A 23,082-nucleotide genomic window follows, 5' to 3' on the forward strand; every position below is an offset into this window, starting at 1 on the left:
GTGCGTTTGCTACGCACAAGGGGCAACGTGCCTCATTTACATAGCCAGGATCCCCCGCGCCAAGATGACCCCCGAATAACCCAGACCCAGCGGCGCCGGAAGATTTTGGCCGCCTCTGCCACTTTTCGCCAAACGCCGCCAAGCGCCCTCGGCTTCACTTTGGCCCTTTCTGCCAGCAGCTGCCCGCCCCGTCTAACTTAATCTTTTCCCTTGCCTGTACCGTATAAGGGAAAAGAAGGGGGGGAGACATAATGAAGTTATAATGAAGCTGTGCCAGGCCTCCCAAGTGAGGGCAACCTGAAATTACCCCCACGCTCGTGTGCTTTGCTTTGTGTGTTTTTCTTTCTTTTAACCAGAAAATGGGGTCTCCCGAGGGAGCCCCTCCAAAAATTGTTCCTAGGAAAAAAGATGGTCCGTTGAAATACATAGATGAGGTCCTGCAAAAAAGCAGAGGGAAAAAGGCAAAGCAAAGCAAACGATGATAAAACATACCTTCAACCCTAACCACACCTACTTAAAAATATTTGTAGGAAAATAGAACGAAGGTCTCCTTTAGCAGCAACCCTTATGGTTACTGGAAACCGCTCTCTAGCCCATCTTAGGCGAAATGAACGGCAAGGCCAGGCCGAGCTGGACCGACAACTCTCAGCCCGCAAAATAAGAGCAGCCCGCCACCGAGCAAGGGGCACCTGAAGGCCACATAGTCTAGGCACCCAGGGACCCCTGGGGCAAGTTTGCATAATCCCGCCTAACGTACAGCCGACCCTCGCTCGACGTAAGGACGCTCCCCCCTGAAATATGCATGCTATAGGAAGGAGCCTCCATACAGGAGTTCCCCAGAGCAACAAGCTGGAAGGCCCACTTAGTGCCCTGGGACTCCTCGTTCGAGCCCCGCCTGATAGACAGTGCTGGCAGAAAAACACCCTCCCTTTTCCCTGCCTCGCTTCATTTATGTGCCGCAACAAACTCAGGAGACCTGTACTTATACCCGCAGGTCTCCCAAGGATATTCTCGCTACAAAAAGGAAAGGAAGGCCGGGAGATGAGGCACCTGGCTACTCTGTGTTTGCTCGTGCTGGCAGGCACCCTAATAGAGGGACGCCCGTCCAAATTAATGCCCTACCCCCACTGGAGATGTATCAATACCCTGGCCGAAAATGAAATGATGGTCTGCAAGGTTGTGCAGCAGAGTAATATGACCACCCCTACGGATCGCACCAACTTCCGCAGCTGTGAAGAGCAGTGGATCCGACCCCCAGAGCTTGTTATATTATGTGTGGGAGTAAAAACCATGTCCCAAGAGCTAGTGTGCTACTCGCCTACCGATACAGTTTCACCACTTGCTCCGATTCCATGTATGTTCCTTCCCCGCATCAGGCCAGCCCCCACCGTAGTCCCGGTGGTAGACAAATATACCACCCCTGCCAATCCCGAAACCTCGCCGTTTGTCACTGAGGCTTCCGGACCATACTGTGAAGTTATTCTAGTGTCGGCTGCAGTATGGAAGGCAGGAGACCCCTTCCGAATGACCGTCCTACTAGGCACCACTACCACTGAGTCTGCATCAGTCACCGTCATGCCCCCTTCAGGCGCGGTTCTCTCCTTCGCTATAGAGCGCTGGGGGAACTTGACCTGGATCGTAAAAGAGGAAGACCTAGCCAAACACGGGCCGCCCGATTGGATACTGGTTCAACAGACGCCCGAATGCCAAACCAAGCCCCTAGTAGAAAAATTTCACCGGCTTGGGCTGCTCTTTGTAAACTTGACTCACGAACCAGGCAATTATTCCCTGCTGATCCGGACCCAGGAGACCCACACCATCCAAATTGACCCTTTAATTGCTAGCAATGAACATTTAAGCCAAGGGGACTCTGAACCGGCCCCATGGACGCTTCGCTGCCAGACACCGCTCCGAGGCCCTCTTGTGGACTAGGGGGGGATATATTCCTATGCCTCCCGACCCATGGCTTGCCTCCGAACAACCGCCAGCGGCGCTACCTCCATGAGGACTAGGAACTATGCACCTGAAGCTCTTCTTGCCGCCCACCGACCCTGCTCTGCAGATTGACAGCAAGGGGGGGTGGGAGTGTGTTTTGGGACGCATGGACTAAACTTGCATGTTCTTGTATATATGCAACCCAGACTGAGCCGTCTGTGATCTTGGCCACTCAATTGTTTTTAGTTCCCCATGAATTTCTTTCCATTGCCTTTCATGAATTTCGCCCCTATGAATTTAGCCCCGAATTAACCCCTCACTCTGTCCATTGCAAGTACGCCTATGATCCTCCCATGAACTGGGATCTTTTAATCGATTTTCTTCCTATGAATTTCTTTTAACCCTATGAATTGCCCTTTTAACCAGACTCCCTCCGCCGCATTGATTTTAGCCAATTTATCGTTTTATGAATTGGGTTTTAACCGGGACCCCTCATGGACGGTCTCTTTTAAAGATTATTTATCCCCTATGAATTCTTGATTTTAAGCTCTATGAATTTGGTTTTAATTTGACTGTATGAATTGGTCTTTTAATTGCGAATTTTATTTTTCTGCCCCCATGAGCCCTTCTGCCGCCTACCCTCATGAATTGTTTCCTCGCACTTGCTTTTATTATTGCTGCTTTTATTTATGAATTATTTTTAATCTCATATGTATTGCTTTTTTTTAAATTAAATTTTATTAAAGGTTATCAAGCACATAGTCCAATTCAAGTCTTACTTTTACATTCACATAACAATAGCTTATTAACAAGTTTACTATTAACATTTAAAGTTTTTTTTTCTTTAAATGGTTTTCCTCATATAGATCCATGAAAGTTTTGTTGTTCTTCAAGTACTTATATTTCTATTAATGACTGGTAGATTGTGTTCGTAGACTGTATGTTGCTTGTTGTAATGTAGTCAAGAAATGGCTTCCACTTACTATAAAATTCTGTTGTCTTTTCTTTTTCCGAGGATTGTTGAATTCTTTCTGTAATTTTTTCCATAATCATTTGGTCCCACACCTTACTAAGCCATTGGTCTATATTTGGTGCTGCCTTAGCATTCCATTTTATTGTGATTATTGTTTTTTGCTGCTACAAATAGACTACTTATGAGTTCTTTTCTAATTTGTGGAACTTTATTGTCTTGCCATAAGTCTAGAAATATTATTGTTGGTTGCAGTTGTATTGAATAGGTAGTTATTTTATGTATGATCTCTATTACTTCTTCCCAAAAGGCCATTATTTTCGGACATGTCCACCAACAATGGCTATAAGTCCCTGTACCCCCACATTCCCTCCAACACAATGGCGAGGACTTTGCTGTTAGCTGTGCTAATTTCTTTGGTGTGTAGTACCAATAGGATATTATTTTAAATGTTTGTAATTTAGTAGATATTATCGACGAATTGAATAATTTCGATGACCAGACTTTCCTCCATTGTTCTGAGGAGATTGTTAATTCCCATTCTTGTTCCCACTTTTTTTGATACATATGTCTTTTTATGTTTCCTGATTCTAATAAGATGTTATAAATCTTAAATAAGAGTCCTTTCTGTTTATAATCTTTTTGTTCTAATAATATCTCAAAATCAGTTTTTTTTCCTTTAAGGATCTCTACAAGATGTATTTGAGATGCCATATGATTAATTTGAAAATATGTAAACCATGGGATTTGTTGGTTTGTTTTTTCTTCAAGTTCTGTCCTTGTCAAAATTCTCTTATTTGTTGTTATATCTATCAATCTTGTTAGTTTAATTTGTTTCCAGAATTTATCTGCTGCTTTTTACCTGGGGGAAACCAATCTTGCATTGTAAATGAAGCATATCGAGAGATATTAGGGAGAAGTCTTCCCTTTTGGGTATCCCATGTTTTGAGGATGTCTACTAAGAATTTATTTTGCTTTATATTTGTCCATTGATTTCTTTTTTTATTCCATATTATTTCCTGAGTCGTGTAGGGATAGTACATTGGGATCAATATTTGTATCCAATCCAGTTCTTTTTTATCTTGCAGCAACTGTAGAGCATTAACTAATCTAGATACAACTGCATATATCTTTAAGTCAGGGTAACTAAAACCCCCTTGATGTACTTTTTGTCTTAAAGTGGCAAACGAGATTCTTGATTTCTTTTTATTCCATAAGAACTTGTTTAATATTGTTTGCCATTGTTTAATAATTGCTTGTGGTGGCGTTATAGGAATTGCCTGTAAAAGAAAAAGTATTTTGGGGAGAATGAAAGATTTTATAATATGGAATCTATCTATCCAAGTGTACTGTTGTCTATTTCTTTGCTCCAGTTCTTGTTTAATTTCTTTGATCTTTTGATAATGATGGTATTGCATTAGCTGATCTAAGTCAGCTGGAATATTTATGCCCAAATATGATAGTGACTTGTCTGCCCATTGATAGCTAAATTTAGAGGATAAGAAATTCTTCATTTGTGATGAAATGTTTAAAGGCAGTATAGTGGATTTGGACGTATTTATTTTTAAGCCAGACACTTGTGCAAATTCCTTTAATACCTCATGTAGGTAAGTCAACGAACTCTCAGGGTTAATAAGGAAAACTAACATATCATCTGCAAACATATTAAGTTTATATGTTTTAGATGCTATCTCTATTCCTTGTATTTTCTCCTGTTGCTGAATTGAAATTGCCAGAGGTTCCAGAGCAAGTGCAAACAGGGTTGGAGATAAAGGACATCCCTGTCTTGTCCCTCTTGAAAGTATGAATATCTCTGAAGTCATTTCATTTATTTTAATTTGTGCTTTAGCTTGGGTGTAGATTGTTCTGATTGAATTTATAAATTTTGTGCCAAATTCCATAATTTTCAGTAATTCAATTAAGTATGTTATTTCTAAGGAATCAAACGCTTTCTCTACATCTAATGATACCAGTAATGTTGCTGAATGTTGTTGTTTGCAGGCTGATATAATGTTAAGTGTTTTGTATATGTTTTCCGTTAGGTCCCTTCCAGGGATAAAACCTGTTTGGTCTTGGTGTATATATTCTGTAATAAATGTGTTTACCCTTTTTGCCATTATTGCTGTATAAATTTTATAATCTTGATTAAGCAATGATATTGGACGGTATGAAGCTGGATCCTTTGGGTCTCTTCCTTGCTTATGAATTACTATAATCGATGCTTCTTTCCAAGACGGAGGTTGCTGTCCCAAGTTTAATAGTGCATTGCATGCCTCCGTTAAAGAATTTAGAATGTTATTAAGAAATTTCTTATAAAATTCCGGAGGGTAACCATCCAGTCCTGCTGCCTTGTTGTTTTTTAGTCTTTGTATTGTTTCTCTAACTTCCTGTGTTGTAATTGGGTTTTCTAATATTTGTCTGTGCGTTTCTGCAAGTTTTTTTAAAATGTTTATGATTTTGAAAATACTGTTTAATCAGGTCTTCAGTTGGATTCTTTGATGTGTAGAGTTTTTTATAGTATTCTTTAAAGGTATGTGTTATGTCTTTGGGCTTGTGTTCTATTTTTCCGTTCATGTTTTTTATTGCTATTATTTGTTTTGACATTTGTTTTTCTTTTACCTTCCATGATAAAATCTTTAAATTTTTGGGTGTATTATACCAGTATTTTTGCTTTAAATATAAAAGGTTTCTTTTTATTTGATCGGATTCTATGATTTCTAATAATTTACGTTCATGAAGTAGTGCCTGATAAGTTTTTTTACTCCCTGTTTTTTTATGTTGCGCTTCCAATTGTCCTATCCTATCCATAATTGCTGTTTTTTGTTCTTTCTGTTGTTTATTTAAATGAGCTGTCAAAGAGATAATTTGGCCCCTTAAAACTACTTTGAGTGCATCCCATCTCATATGAGCCAATGTATCCTTTTCATTGTTATCTTTTAAGTATTGGGCTATAAATTGCTCTATCTTTTTGCTAGTTTGGTCTTTGTTGAGTAAGACTTTATTAAATGTCCAATGTTTTGTAGTTATAGTGTCAGTTCTAATGGAAAACGTGCAGCTTGTCCAAGCATGATCTGACCACACAATATTTCCTATTTCTGGATTTACTGCCTTTTTAACTAGTCCATGTGATATTAATATGTAATCTATTCTAGTATGTACTTTATGTCGTGGTGAATAGTAAGTGTAATTTCTTTCTTGGTCATGTAACTGTCTCCAAATGTCTACTAGCTGAAATTTATAAGTTTTTCCATATAAGTTTTATTTTTATTTCTTTTGCAATGTTTATTGTTAAGATGTGATCTATCTAGTGTGTGGTTAATTATGTAGTTAAAATCTCCCCTGATTATCAGATCCCCTTCCTGAAATTTATTGAAACTATGAAATGTTGCCTCCAAGAATGCCAATTGATTTGTGTTTGGAGCATATAATGAAACTATTGTGTACATCTTCTCTTCTATAAGCCCTTTAATAAAGAGATATCTCCCTAGTTGGTCTCGACATATTGCTTTTATTGTAAACTTTGTATTTTTTGATATAAGTATCGAGAGTCCTCTTGCCTTCGATGTATCTTTTGCATGTATTTGCTGTTGTATCCATTTTTCTTTAAATTCTTGTCTGTCATTATATCTAAAGTGTGTCTCTTGAAAAAGAACTATATTTGGTTTTAATTTTGTTAGATTTGCCATGATACGTTTTTTCTTAATTGGATTGTTTAGTCCTCGTGCATTATAAGATATAACTTTAATGTTATGACTCATTCTTGCGTTTAATTATGTTTTCACCACTACTTTTCCTATTTTGTAACTAAGTACCACTTATAGCGCAAAAACAATATTTGTATTAAACCACTTTATAACACCAACTGAGTTTTCCAAACTATACTTATCTCAAAAACAGTATCTATATTTAAACACTTGTTTAACACCTAGTGTATTATCCAAACTTTCCTTTACAGTTATAGACTAGTACTTATAGTTCTGTATATATATTTAGTTTTCTCTTTTTTATTTACAATTTACCCTTCCCTCCTATTAAATCTCCCTCCTCCCTTTCCCCTTTTCTTTGTTCCCCTCCCCTCCCCCTCTGTTCCCTCTTCCCTTCTCCTCCCCCTCCCTCCCCTCTTATTTAACATACACACAATCCTGTTCTCTCTAACCTGTGATTACACACCTCACAGGTTATTGGTATTTTACCAACCCGAGAACAGAAAATAACTATAAGAGCTGGATGCTATACCTTCCTATTCCTCCCCCTCCCAAATCCCTGTTAGAAATTCTTTTTGTTGTTCCATTTTCTCACAACCTGTGTTTCATTTCTTTCATATAAAGTTCCATCAGTTAGTTCCAGCGGACTGGAATTTTACTGTTCTTATGCGGTGATAAACCTACTGGCATTCTTCTTTTTTGTGAATTCTTCTCTACGTCCATTGAAGTTTCAATTCCCACTTCGTTTAAAAATGCTGTTCCTGATTCTTGGTCTGATATTCTGTAGATTTTGTCATTATGTTTGACCTGTAGTGTAGTTAAGTTGCTCCAGTTGTAGTTGATTTTAGCATTTCTTAAAGCTTCAGTAATGCCTTTTAAGTCTCTCCTTTTGTTCAGTACTTCTGGGGATAAGTCTGTAAGGGCTAATATTTGAGTACCTTTAAAGTCCAGCCCTCCCCTGGCTCTGGCTGTTTCAAAAATCTTTTTTCTGATATTTCCATTTGGGATTGTAGCTATTATGTCCCTAGGAAATTTTATCTTTGCATTATTTCTTATCCCCACTCTGTATGCATTTTCTATTTTCATATCTTCCTCCTCCTCCATCTGAAGCTGCGTCTGTAGCCATGAAGCTAAAAAATCAGACAGGTCTTCATTGGCATTTATATTTTCTTGGAATCCCCTAAATTTGATATTCCTCTTTCTCTCTGCCATTTCCAGCCTTATTATTCTTTCCTGAAAATTTACATTTGTTTTTTGTATTTCTTTAACTTGACTCTGTACAGTACTGCTGATATCAATAGCAGATTTAGCATCCTGCACTGCTTTACTCAGTTCGATTTTCATTTCAGCAAATTGGTCTTTGAATTGCTGTGATAGCATTGACATTCTCTCAAGGAGATTTTGCTCCATCTGCTGGATTAAGCTTGTAACAACATTCTGCTGTTGGGAGAGTTGATTATTTTCTGTGCATTTAGTTGCGACAGCCATTTTGTCTCCCCCTTCCTGTTTCTTAACCAGCTTTGTTGCTGCCTCCTGACTCAAAAAAAACTTCTGTAAGTTTTTAACAGCTTTTACCTTTTGCTTCTTCTTTTCATTCAACTGTTTTTTCATACTCTGAGTGATTTTTGTTTAGTTGTTACGCTTTAAAGCAGGGATTTGTGCTGGGGAGGAATGGAGCTCTAGCAACAAACGTCCATTTTCCTCTGCGTTGACGCCACGCCCCCCATATCTATTGCTTTTAATCCCTTATGAAATATCCTATGAATTGCTTCACTTTTAATCTTGTATCTATGAGTTATGCCCTGCTTGCACTTTCCACTTTTATCATATATGAATTACTCCTTACTTTTATTCCCCATCTATGAATTGCTCCATGAATTGCTTGCATTTTAGCCATATATGAATTACCTCCGCTTTTAATCCTGTATTCATGAATTGACCCATGAATTGCCTTTGCTTTTAATCTTATGCTTATGAATTAATCCAGGTATATCAATTGTTCCAGGCTTTTAGTACCTTGAATCCGCCATGAAGTGCTCTTTGCTTTTAGCCTCATACTCACATGAATTGTTTGCTCTGATTTGATGAATTACTCTTATGAATTGATCTATGTATGCAAATATGAATTATTGCTATTTATGCTTACGGTTGCACTTAGCACACCTCCTAGTGTGGACCCAGACATCTGCAGCCCATTGGCTGATCCAAATTCACTCATTTGGCTAGGTGGTTCTCCAAACCAAATTCTTAAGTGACACCTCCCCCTCCTCCCCTTCCCTCTCCTTCTTCGCTCGAAACTCGACCACCTGATGTGCCGCTCATCCTGCCTTTGTAGCCAAGTTAGGAGATCCACGCGCCTGACGTCACGTGGTCTCCGAGGGGGGGAATTTTTGCCAAGTAGGCCCCGTCTCCTGCTTTAAGGCCTGCCATGGACTGTGTTAAAGTTTCCTGCGTTGCTGCTCTACTGCTACACCAAGATTGCCCTGCACATGTGTGCTGTGATACACGTGTCAGTTTCCTGCCTCCTTGTTAATTACCTTGCTGCTGCAATAGACTGTGTTAGTTGCCTGACTCCATGTCTGGATGACTCCACGAAGGACTCTCTTCCTGGGCAGCCCTGCCCAGACCTGTACCTGGACCTCCCAGTGTGTGTTTGTACTTTATTGCAAGTGTGCCCCGTGCCTGCATTGCCATCCGCCACGGACTGCGCCTGTTCCCTGCTATGGACGGTGTTTTACATGCTGTTCCCCCTGCCTCCATGGAAGCCTGCCTCATCTGGGTCCAAGCCGCTGTTAGCAGCCGGGTGCCGGCTGGGGAAACCTCCGGCGAGCCTGGCCAGGCACTCCCTGGTCAGTTCCCGCCTGGAGCCTCCCGTGGGCCGGTCCCCGAGCTTGCCCTCGCTACCAGGCAGCCTGCTAACCAGCCCCACCATGCCCAGCCGGTGACCATGTTCTTAGGCAGCCAGAAGACCTAGAGGAAAAGCCTGCTTTGGGAAGCCATTTCGGAGAAGCGGACACACCACGTCTGCAGCGAGAGGACCTCACCCTGCTCTGCATATCTTAGGAGCCGCCCCGGAGAAGAAGCTAAGTGCCGACCATCCCAAGCACTTAAAGAATGCATCTCAAAGAAACCTCCACATTCCAGAGCTGATGACATCAGGACAAGCCCTGTCCGCTGGAACATCCTTTCAACACGCTCGGATCTCCCCCTCCCTCCTTTGTCCCCTCTTCCTGAGGTGTCACTCTAACACAAGCAGATTCCTAAAGTGGCCCATCTAAGACATTCAGTAACCCATTAAAGCCTTTGTTTTAACCCGTGAGAACCACCAAGTACAGCACCAGCCCCAGGGTACGTTTTGGGGTATTTAAGCTGGTCCCTCAGACCACATGGTGCATACGCCATTCCTATCCAGACCCCCTTGCTGTGCTTCTGTGGATCCATTGCTGGCATTGGACCACCTCGCTGTTGTGTCTCTGCTCCGCTTCAGGATTGTATTTCCCTTATCATCATGGGTACCTGCTCACGCAACCGTCTCTGTATTTCTTACTCTGCATTTCCTAGTTCTTGTATGCTCTCTTGTATGTATGTGCAAGTTCAGGCTTATGCCACACTATTAGTAAAGACACGTGTTTATTGAATCTACTTATAGTCTGCCTCTTTATCACTAGAGTGTCAGGAATCGGGACCTCCGTAAACATTGTTTAGATCCACGCTAATTTTAGTTCCAGACTGCTGCGCTAATTTCCCCATTTAAAAGAGCAGTTCTGGTAACACTTCACTCAGCTGGGATCAGGCACAGAGGAAGTGGCCGTACCTGCCCCTCTAGCCTCCATTCAGCCGGGATCAGTGATGGAGGAAAAAGGCCTGCCCGGCCTCCCCTTTTGAGAGCCCATTTGTATTTTTTCCCACAACAGGCTTTGTTGCTACAGATTACATATTCCTTTCATTATTTCAGCCCCCCCCCCCGGCTCTCAGTGTTAAAAGTACTATACTCATTTTACTTGCTAGTAGGTATTTTCACCTTTTTTATTTCCTCCATTTTCTTATTTGATTTCTGTCTCTTTTTTCCAGCTGCAGATGTGAGGGAGATGGCAAGTGAGAAGGAACGAGGAAGGGCAGTTGTGGAACAAAATGAAGATCTGGAGGGAGAAGCAAAACTGAGGGGTCATGTGGTACAAAAGATGCAGCAGAGAAGCAGGCAAAAGCAGAGGAAGAAATTGGCTGCCCATCAGAGCGGGAAGATACCTGAGGTCCCAGGCCATGATGAAATGCAGACGAGAAAGAAAAGTCATAAAGGTCCCTGGAAAGCCAAAATATTGAGACACAAGCTCAGACTTGAAATATGTCAGAACATTTCAACATGCTGGAAAACATATAAAAGTTCAGAAAGTGGAAAGACCTTTTTTCAAAATAGCAAGCAGACTAAAAATCAGAGGATGTCCACAGGGGAGAAGCAATACAGATGTTTGGAGTGCGGGAAGAGCTTTTCTTTCAATAGCCTCCTAACTAGACACCAAAAGGTTCACAAAGGGGAGAAGCCATATAAATGCATGGAGTGTGGAAAGAGCTTCTCTTTCAATAGCAGCCTAACTAGACATCAAAAGGTTCACACAGGGGAGACGCCATATAAATGTTTGGAGTGTGGGAAGAGCTTCTCTCAAAAAGGTACCCTGACTAGCCATCAAAAGTTTCACAAAGGGGAGAAGCCATATAAATGCATGGAGTGTGGAAAGAGCTTCTCTTTCAATATCCACCTAACTAGACATCAACATATTCACACAGGGGAGAAGCCATATAAATGTTTGGAGTGTGGGAAGAGCTTCTCTCAAAAAGGTAACCTGACTAGCCATCAATATGTTCACAAGGGGGAGAAGACATATAAATGCATGGAGTGTGGAAAGAGCTTCTCTTTCAATAGCCGCCTAACTAGACATCAAAAGGTTCACACAGGGGAGAAGCCATATAAATGTTTGGAGTGTGGGAAGTGCTTCTCTCAAAAAGATTACCTGACTAGCCATCAACATGTTCACAAGGGGGAGAATCCATATAAATGCGTGGAGTGTGGAAAGAGCTTCTCTTTCAATAGCCTCCTAACTAGACATCAAAAGGTTCACACAGGGGAGAAGCCATATAAATGTTTGGAGTGTGGGAAGTGCTTCTCTCAAAAAGATTACCTGACTAGCCATCAACATGTTCACAAGGGGGAGAAGCCATATAAATGCGTGGAGTGTGGAAAGAGCTTCTCTTTCAATAGCCGCCTAACTAGACATCAAAAGGTTCACACAGAGAAACCATATAAATGTTTGGAGTGTGGGAGGAGCTTCTCACATAGTAGTGTCCTCATTATCCATCACAGTATTCACACAGGGGAGAAGCCGTATAAATGTTTGGAGTGTGGGAAGAGCTTCTCTATGAATAACTATCTAACTAGACATCAAAAGCTGCACACAGGGGAGAAGCCATATAAATGCTTGGAGTGTGGGAAGAGCTTCTCTCAGAAAGGTACCCTAACTAGCCATCGATATGTTCACAAGGGGGAGAAGCCATATAAATGCTTGGAGTGTGGAAAGAGCTTCTCTTTCAATAGCCACCTAACTAGCCATCAAAAGGTTCACACAGGGGAGAAGCCATATAATTGCTTGGAGTGTGGGAAGAGCTTCTCGCATAGTAGTGTCCTCACTAACCATCACAGGATTCACACAGGGGAGAAGCCATATAAATGTTTAGAGTGTGGAAAGAGTTTCTCTATGAATAGCAGCCTAACTGTCCATCAAAGTGTTCACAAGGGGGAGAAGCCATATACATGTTTAGCATGTGGGAAAAGTTTCTCCCAGAATAGCCACCTAACTAGACATCAAAAGATTCACACAGGGGAGAAGCCATATAATTGCTGGGAGTGTGGGAAGAGCTTCTCGCATAGTAGTGTCCTCACTAACCATCACAGGATTCACACAGAGGAGAAGCCATATAAGTGTTTAGAGTGTGGGAAGAGCTTCTCTCGGAATAGCACCCTAACTAGACATCAACGTGTTCACACAGGGGAGAAGCCATATAAATGTTTGGACTGTGGGAAGAGTTTCTCAGATGGTGGCATCCTCACTCGACATCAAAATGTTCACACAGGGGAGAAGCCATATAAATGTTTGGACTGTGGGAAGAGCTTCGCTGAAAAAGGTAACCTAACTAGCCATCAAAAGATTCACAGGGGGGAGAAGCCATATAAATGCTTGGAGCGTGGAAAGAGCTTCTCTCGGAATAGCGCCTTAACTAGCCATCAAAAGGTTCACACGGGAGATATTTAATGCCAAAGAAGATTCCGCTTGGAAATGCTAACATGTCAGATAAATGCTGGAAATGTAAAAAACATGAAGGATCATTATATCATATGTGGTGGACTTGTGAGGTAGCTAAGCAATACTGGGGAGATATAATTGAAGTAATTAATGAGGTTTTGCAAACCCAAATAAATAAGAACCCAGAATTGTTGCTACTGAACTTGGGAATGGAAGATGTTCCTATGCAGCATAGGACATTGTTATTTTATATGATTACAGCAGCAAGACTTTTATATGCGCAGAAATGGAAAGTGCAAGAAATACCAACTATAGAAGATTGGATATGCAAATTGGTGTACATGGCAGAAATGGATAAAATGACAAGAAAAGTGAAAGATCTTGATCCAGGAGAATATATTGCAGACTGGGGGAAATTGAAACAATATTTAGAAAAAAAATGGGATGTGAAAGGAGAACTGTAGCAGTTTGAGAACTATTAATATGTGATTTTACAAACAGAATGGGGAAGTAACTTTACCAGTAATGAAAAAGTTAGCTATTGATTAATCTAAGCTAGTATTACTATCAAGGAGATTTTATTAAAAATATATAGTTTAAATAGTGATGTAGAGAATGGATATATTAGTGGATTTGATAAAGTATATACAAAAGAATTTGAAAATGCTTAGAGTAAGAGACATAATACATATATGATTTAGAAGAATTTAGTTGAAAATAAGTTAAGTAATAAGTTAGGGGTTGGAAAGCTGTTGGAAGTCTACAAGAAGGGGGGAGGGAAATGGTGGGGGTTGATATAATATAGGTAAGATGGGGAATGTGTGTATTAATTTTGTACTCACCAATAAAAAAAAATTAATTTAAAAAAAAAGGTTCACACGGGAGAAGCCATATAAATGCATGGAGTGTGGGAACAGCTTCTCGCATAGTAGTGTCCTCACTAACCATCACAGGATTCACACAGGGGAGAAGCCATATAAATGTTTAGAGTGCGGAAACAGTTTCTCTATGAATAGCAGCCTAACTGTCCATCAACATGTTCACAAGGGGGAGAAGCCATATACACGTTTAGCATGTGGGAAAAGTTTCTCCCAGAATGGCCACCTAACTAGACATCAAAAGGTTCACACAGGGGAGAAGCCATATAACTGCTGGGAGTGTGGGAAGAGCTTCTCACATAGTAGTGTCCTCACTAACCATCACAGGATTCACACAGGGGAGAAGCCATATAAGTGTTTAGAGTGCGGAAAGCGTTGCTCGCGTAGTAGTGACCTCACTAAACATTACAGGATTCACACGGGAGAAACCATATAAATGCGTGGAGTGTGGGAAGAGCTTCTCTCGGAATAGCACCCTAACTAGACATCAACGTGTTCACACAGGGGAGAAGCCATATAAATGTTTGGAGTGTGGAAAGAGTTTCTCAGATGGTGGCATCCTCACTGGACATCAAAAGGTTCACACAGGGGAGAAGCCATATAAATGTTTGGACTGTGGGAAGAGCTTCGCTCAAAAAGGTAACCTAACTAGCCATCAAAAGATTCACAGGGGGGAGAAGCCATATAAATGCTTGGAGTGTGGGAAGAGCTTCTCTCAGAAAGGTACCTTAACTAGCCATCAACATGTTCACAAGGGGGAGAAGCCATATAAATGCTTGGAGTGTGGAAAGAGCTTCTCTCGGAATAGCGCCCTAACTAGCCATCAAAAGGTTCACACGGGAGGTATTTAATGCCAAAGAAGATTCCGCTTGGAAATGCTAACATGTCAGATAAATGCTGGAAATGTAAAAAACATGAAGGATCATTATATCATATGTGGTGGACTTGTGAGGTAGCTAAGCAATACTGGGGAGATATAATTGAAGTAATTAATGAGGTTTTGCAAACCCAAATAAATAAGAACCCAGAATTGTTGCTACTGAACTTGGGAATGGAAGATGTTCCTATGCAGCATAGGACATTGTTATTTTATATGATTACAGCAGCAAGACTTTTATATGCGCAGAAATGGAAAGTGCAAGAAATACCAACTATAGAAGATTGGATATGCAAATTGGTGTACATGGCAGAAATGGATAAAATGACAAGAAAAGTGAAAGATCTTGATCCAGGAGAATATATTGCAGACTGGGGGAAATTGAAACAATATTTAGAAAAAAAATGGGATGTGAAAGGAGAACTGTAGCAGTTTGAGAACTATTAATATGTGATTTTACAAACAGAATGGGGAAGTAACTTTACCAGTAATGAAAAAGTTAGCTATTGATTAATCTAAGCTAGTATTACTATCAAGGAGATTTTATTAAAAATATATAGTTTAAATAGTGATGTAGAGAATGGATATATTAGTGGATTTGATAAAGTATATACAAAAGAATTTGAAAATGAAACGTCAGGAACTACAATGCCAAGACCACGGCAATACAGCCCGGAAAACCCCCAACAACCATCAATTTGAAAATGCTTAGAGTAAGAGACATAATACATATATGATTTAGAAGAATTTAGTTGAAAATAAGTTAAGTAATAAGTTAGGGGTTGGAAAGCTGTTGGAAGTCTACAAGGAGGGGGGAGGGAAAGGGTGGGGGTTGATATAGGTAAGATGGGGAATGTGTGTATTAATTTTGTACTCACCAATAAAAAAAATTAATTAAAAAAAAAAGGTTCACACGGGAGAAGCCATATAAATGCTTGGAGTGTGGGAACAGCTTCTCACATAGTAGTGTCCTTACTAACCATCACAGGATTCACACAGGGGAGAAGCCATATAAATGTTTGGAGTGCGGAAAGAGTTTCTCTATGAATAGCAACCTAACTGTCCGTCAAAAGGTTCACACGGGAGATGCCATATAAATGCTTGGAGTGTGGGAAGAGCTGCTCGCATAGTAGTGACCTCACTAAACATTACAGGATTCATACAGGGGAGAAACCATATAAATGCTTGGAGTGTGGGAAGAGCTCTCGGAATAGCGCCCTAACTAGACATCAAAAGTTTCACACAGGGAAGAAGCCATATAAATGCTTGGAGTCTGGGAAGAGCTTCTCTATGAATACAACCTAACTAAACATCAAAAGGTTCACACGGGAGAAGCCATATAAATGCTTGGAGTATGGGAAGAGCTTCTCTCAGAAAGGCTCCCTAACTAGACATCAAAAGGTTTATATGGGGGAGAAGCCATATAAATGCTTGGAGTATGGGAAGAGCTGCTCTCAATCTGACAGCCTAAATAGACATGAAAATGTTCACACAGGGCAGGACCCATATAAATACTTAGAACATGGGAAGAGCTTCAATGATAGCAGCCACCTTACCATACAACTCGATAAGCAACCTGGAGAATAGCCATTCCACCATCATTTAATTTTGCCTTCTATGTTCCATGAAGTGCGTGGTGGTAGCTTTCCTTGTCAAGGATCATCTTGCTGCCTACTTACTTCCTTTTTCTCCATCTCTCCTCTATTTTTCCTTTTCACATCAAACAAACTTATATACAACCTCCGGTGAGCAAAACATGCCTATTTTTCTCTCTCCTCTTCTAAGGTGCCTCATGTTAATGGACTATTCAGCTAGATTAATGCTTCATACTTCCTCTTCCAAAATTATGAGGGCTGAAATTTTCTAGTGAGAATAATGACTTGTGCTATCTCATAAGACGTCTAAGATCTTTCTTATGTGACAATATAAAAATATGATTGGTCTTGGATTTAGCTGATGCTTCAGTTTTTCGGTCGTGACTTTCTATGAAGCCGAAAGTGATGCGATGTTGCAGTTGCAAGATAAGCTTCATAAATCTTTAGAAGTTGAGAAAAGGTTAAGTAAGCAAGTTATGATTAGCTAGTTATAGCAAATAAAGGATAATTTAGCACTGTCCATTACTTACAGCCCCCTTATCCCACACCGGCTCAAAGTGCCGAGGGGGTGGCAACGTCTGACTTACCATCCATGGCTGTCGTACGGCTAAGTGTGTTGGGTTGGGGAAAGCAGTGGTGAACTACCCTGTAAAACCTTCACTGCGAGCCTCTGTGGATCACTCTCGATGCGCTATAGGACAGAAAGGCCTGGAGGGAGTCGGTCTACTGAGTAGCCGGGGTCAGACATGACTGTGTGGCTTGGATCGGATCGGATCAGGATTACTTACAGCTGTCAAAAGATAAAAGGAACATCTAAGCTGTTATATAAGCTGTTATCAAACTACATTAAAGTTCATACACAGTTCACTAGAATACCCGTAGAGTTATAGAATATAAGATACTCTAGTTGTTATTGAGAATATTGGTTCTTAGACTACATTACAGGAAGAGTGATGCTAACCACTTCTTGTAAACCTTGTGTGGTGTTATGCAAATAAAGGACGAATGTTCAATTGTATGAGAAGGTTGGTGTGATTTTGGAGAGGGGGGATAGGAAAGATGGAAAATTAATATCTCCCCAGCCCACCCAGGTCACTGTTGTTCCGTTCCCAGAAAACGCCTAGCACTGCCATACATGCCTACTCCTCTCCATGAGAAAACCAACGTGTGTTCACTTTAAAAGATATTGTTTGTCGTATTGTGTGTGAAGAAGAGGAGGGACTGCAAGACACAGGCAGTCTTACAAGTAATGTATATGTATGTAGCATGAGAATTACTCTCACAACAACCCTCTAAAGAAGTTAAACTGAGAGAAAGCAATCCCAATTTACTTGTATTTTGGGAAAGGGGGAAAACTTCAGTCTCCCCATAGAATGTGTAGTTTTACAACCCTGCACTGTAAACAGTTTGTTCTAATTTAAAACCCTCCATTGCAGGCTAATTCCTTCCCGTCTTCACCTCTTGAAACAATTCAATTCCTTCATGTTGTTCTATGTTCCAAATTCCAATTCCCAAAGCAACTGGTCACAAGCAAAGAATGAAATGACCTCTCTTGCAATCTGCGAAAAGATTATTTCAGCCGCAGCTTGACTGAAGGTGTATCTCTCTCCTTCAGCCACAAAGTGTTCACACGAGGGTTGCCAGATGGCCAGTTCTGAATCAGTTTGGTATTGGTGTTTGTTGTTTGGGAATAAATTGAGCAAAGACTGACTATATAGAAGTTCAATATTGTTCTCATTAATTGAGAAAGAGAATGTCTCTATTTATGTGCACAGAAAACAATAATCAACTTGGGGTTATTTTCCTGAACTAAGGACCTCTGATTGCCAAACTTGTCCTCATATCCTGGATGGAGGAAGGTGAAGAGCTGTTTGTCGTATTGTGTGTGAAGAAGAGGAGGGACTGCAAGACAGCTTCTTAGGTCTATAGTTTGCCCCTGTGTTGCTTGTGGTTCCTTCTAAGGCCTGGATTTCTGCTATCTTGTTAAACCTCAGACTTTCTTGGATGGCTTATGAAGGCTAAAGCGGTGCCTGTAAATGACAGAAATAGGTAATTTCCTTCTACTTACACCAATCTATTTTTTCCGAATCCAGCCAAGTTACATCCAGACAGTGGCTCTCTGGCAAGGTTGTGTCCCAGCCCTGTGTCATGTCTGTAGTAGCCCCTACACCCATGTCATAGTTCTAGGGGTGCTAAATGCTAGTACTGTGTTACTGTCTGATTTCATATTGCATCTGCTATGTACATCACTGTTTGATTTCATAGACTGTATGCATCACTTTAGTTTCTCCCTCTCACAGCCTGGGGACACAGCTGGGAGAGCTATGGGTAATCTCTTCCTTTGAAGCTCATTGACATAACCTTGTTGTAATGTCTGAAATGCTACCATTCTCTCTATCTCGTCTAGCTAATGTATGAACTCCAGAAAAGTTTCCCAGACTTCTTTCCGCTTGAACTTGTGATTTAGAAGGGAGGGGAATCTTTGAGTATTTAGACCTGTACTTCCCCCAAGCCTTTATTCTTTTCAAAGAAGTTGTTGTGCTTGGATGCTTCTTTGGCTTTAAGTAAATTTATGGACCTGTGCATATGGAAAAGATCTGATTTCTGAATAAAAGTCATTTAACCAAGGACCTGTGTCTTGCTGAAATGATCCAGGGATCTGTCTTATCCATAATCTGACACCCTATTATCCCTGAGGTCCTTGGAATTGGAGGAGTCAGAGACTGAACCAGGAATCTTCTGCTTCAGAGACATGACCCAAAGCAAGTCCAAGCAGTGTGCACGTGAACACATTTAACCTTCTCTCCCACTTCCAGCACAGGGCAATGTCATGGATTCTGAAGGGCCTGGACCATAAATCCCTACAATTGCACAAGATGCCAATGTAAACATCTTGTAGAGGCAATCTTGGCTTTCCCATTATATTTTAACACCTCTTCTGATTATCAGGCGACTTCATGTCATTTGGAGCACAAGATGAATGGAGAGCAAAGTAACTCTTCGGACTGGGTTTTCTTTTTGAATTTACACTCGACCCCTTATTTTCCTTCCATTCCTCCTTTCTTCCTCTTTAATTCCTCAAAAAAATAAGTTTTGGAGCCGAAGACTTTGTAGGGCCCTGCTTTTTATTTTTCTGGAAGAAGGGAGAGAGGAGGAGGAAAATTTTAAACCCAAATTCCCGTTATGTCCAAGAGGAATGGTGTGGGTCCAAGACATCCACCAGAAAACCCACACAGTCTTTAGCAGCACCACAATTCTATCCTCCAGCACTGACTGGGAAGAGCAAAGAATCAACCAATTGGTTGACTGAGGACTAACTTTGAGACCCTAACCCCAGCAAGGCAACTGGGAAATGGGCTTGTGGAAAGAGATACCAGTATTGTGTACTGGTGTGGGTAGCAGCAGAAAAAAGCCCTGTTTTGCCGCCTGTGTATCTGAGCAAGTGCAAACACGTACTGCGGTCAGAGGTGCCATAGCAATAGGGAATAAGGGATCTTTCCCAGAGCACAAATCAGGTTTCTTCTGCTGCACTGGCCCCTCTTGGCTCACTGATTTTCTTACAAGGGGCTCCACAGCAGAGCTCCCAGGATCAAGAGATGTGCCCTTTGGGCTGGATGCCCTTCTGCATCAGTGGACAGTGCAGCACTCAGAGCCAGAAGCAGCAGGCATCACCCCCAGGCCTCCTTCATGACTCTTTGGCCAAGTCTGATGATCTTCTCAGCATGCAGGAAGGCTTTGTGATGGACAAAATCAGGTGCCTTCTGGGTGCCCTCATTCTTGGGCCTTAAGCACTGCAGCTTCCCTCCCCTTCTGGATCAAGAAGGGCATTCATTGTCCCCTCTCCAAAGGCGACCAAGGCTGATTTAACCCCCTGGCCGATGTGGGATATGGAGTTGTTGCTGCTTGAAGTGGGCTTGGCGCTTCGCTCCCATTGTCCAGCCCTTTGCTGCCCCCCTTGTGCTCTGGATCGCTCAGCATCCGCTCCGTTCTTTTCATCAGAGCGCAAGAGAGTGCCCACACAGGGGCTGCTTTGTGGGCCTCCTGCCCGTGGGCAGGAGAATCAAATACGACGAGTCCAGCAGCACCTGAACTTTTGCTCTGGCACATGATGTTTGCGAGGCAAAAGAAATCTGGTCCTCAGGTGCAGGAGGTGTGCAAGACCTTTCCCACGCTAGGAACATCTGACAAAAATTATTTATTTAATTATTTATTTAATTTTTAATCTTCAGTGTAAATGAAAGATTTGGCGACAGGAGCCCCAGTGAGAGAATTCCTCAAACTTTCTGCATTGAACTTTTGTTTGTTTGTTTATGGCATTTATAGTCTGCCTTTCTCACTGAGAGTCAAGGCAGATTCCATAGTGTGAGATCAGCACAATTAGTAGCAAGGACAAGGGCAGGCATTTCCATACAGTGCCAAGGACATTTCCATAAAACAATGCCATAGGGTAAATGAATACAAGTTTACAGAGACATAGCATTAGCAAGGATCCAATATGGGGTTGAAGAATTGATAAACAGAACATCAATTCTAGGACTGACATAACATGAAGCACAAGCAGCATATATGAGTACATATTCAAAGCGACAGTTAATACGTAAAGCAACATAATTGTAGAGTCCCTGGTTCCCAACTCATTAATGAAACATCCAAGATCCCTTCCCTACAATACCACCCTCCTATCTGAGTAAAAAGCCTTTTGAATAATTCAGTTTTGCATTGTTTGCGGAAAGCTAAGAGTGTGGGAGCTCTCCTGACCTCCTCAGGCAAGCTGGTCCATAGGGTCGGGGCCACCACAGAGTAAGCCCGTGTACAGGCTGCAGTTGATTTTGCCCATGTGCAGGCTGGCACCTGCAAGAGATCCTGCTCAGATGAGTGAGCTGCTGTGGAGGAACATAGGGAGGGAAGTGGCCCCATAGGTATAGAGAGGGAAGTGGCCCCATAGGTATGTTGGGCCAAGGCCATGAAGAGCTTTGTATGTAATAACCAGTACCATGGCTTGAGCATGGTAACTGTCATGTCTGACTGTATCCACTCATTCATGCCAATAATATTTGCTGTCATCTGTATACTTTATGCTGTCAGGGGTGACTCTATTTTGTATGCCTAGGTATGCTCTTGTTGCTAACATTCCAATGAGTTCTCACTCGTTTCCAGGCAGCTGAGTGTTTACTAGTATTTCCTGCTAGTGTTATGTCTTCTCTCTATGTAGCTGATAACACAATAATGCAAGCTGTTCTCACAACACCGGGTTGTTTGGAAAAGGGGAGCGGGGATCGAGCAGGGGTAGAAGAGGCTTGTAATTTTCCTATGTAACCATTCTGGTCAACTTTCTACTTGAGCTGCTTAGGTCTTTTCTTACTCCTAAGCAGACCTTTGGATTTGATTATGGAAAGAACTGATTTCTGCATAAAAGCCATTTAACCAAGAACAAGTGTCTGGCTTCAATGAATCAAGGATCTGTCTGCTATAGTCTATCATCCAGAGTCCGACTGTAACTGATAAGTAGACAATGGAGTGACTGTAGGATGGAAGTGATGTTCAAGCTCCTGCTCGCTCCTGCTAACAGTCAAGCTGCAGCATTTTGCACCAATAGGAACTTTCTAGTTAGATGTCAGACCAGTATAAAGTGCATTACAATAGTCAAGCTTTGATGTTGCCATGGCATGGATCCAGGTGGCCAAGTCAGCTGTGTCGAGGTAAGAAGCCGTCTTCCAGGCTAGAGTGAGATTGTAGTAAGCATTTTTCCAGCTGCCTTAACTTGTTTTTCTAGTATTAGCAATGGATCCAGTATAACCCCTAAGCTCTTAGACTACAAGGGTCAGACAAACTCCAGTGAAAGAGGAGAGTACAATGCCTTTCAGTATATCTGACTTCCCAACAAGCATCACTTCGGTCTTGTCTGGGTTTAATTCAATTTGTTATTTTTCAGCCATTTCACCGCGGCTGTCAGGCAGCGATCTTAAGATTTCTACTGCATCCTCTGGGGACCTGGATAGCAAGATACAGAGTTGGGTGTCATCTGCATATTGATGACATCCAACTCCAGAACTGCGAATGAGTTCCTCTAAATGTTTTATGCAGAGGTTGAATAACATGGGAGATAGGATTGCGCCCTGCGGAACCCCGCAAGATAGTTCCCATTCTGGATATAGCTGATCTCCAACAGCAACCCTTTGAGTCTGTTCCATTAGAAACAATTTAAACCAGTCCAGAGCACATCCTTTAATGCCCACTTCTGTTTCTAAATCCTTCAACAGGATGGCATGATCTACTGTGTCAAAGGCTGCAGATAGAGCCGGGAGGAGCAATATTCAGACGGAGATCATCCACTAATGCTACTAGTGCTGTCTCTGTCCCATGCCCTGGTCTGAAACCTGACTGGAAAGGGTCCAGAGCGCTAGAGTTATCCAAGAAGGTCCGGAGAGACGACGAAACCGCAAGCGACTAACAGACTAACAGCACCTGGAGGATAGAGAGGGAAAAATCGGAGAATGGCAGGGCAGGGGAAGGACACATTGCCAGCTGTGTTGGTTGATAGCACATAATCCAGTGCACAAAGCAGAAAGTGGGATAAGGTTCCAGGGAGTACCTGCCAGCCTGTCTTTGTAGCTGGAAGGGCACCATTATAAGAAGCAACAGAAAAGAAAAGCAAGACTCAATCAAAGAAGCGACATCCACCAGTTTGCAAGATCTCAGTAAATCAGTTAACAATAGGCTGTTTGGAAGTCTTTCATTCATAGGGTTGCCTTAGGATGGAGACAACTTGACGGCACATTGCACACACACAGAGGGACTGTAAAGAGGGACATTTCCAAGAAATAGAGCTT

At 41.7% G+C, this 23,082-nt stretch overlaps 1 pseudogene; it reads left to right on the plus strand.

The window, feature by feature from the left end:
• The window catches only part of LOC129326996 (zinc finger protein 208-like), a 50,248-nt pseudogene extending 32,195 nt beyond the window's left edge, over positions 1–18,053 (plus strand).
• The last annotated feature ends 5,029 nt before the right edge of the window (positions 18,054–23,082 follow it).

The sequence above is a fragment of the Eublepharis macularius genome, chromosome 4 (genome assembly GCF_028583425.1).
Source record: "Eublepharis macularius isolate TG4126 chromosome 4, MPM_Emac_v1.0, whole genome shotgun sequence".
NCBI classification, from domain to species: Eukaryota; Metazoa; Chordata; class Lepidosauria; order Squamata; family Eublepharidae; genus Eublepharis; species Eublepharis macularius.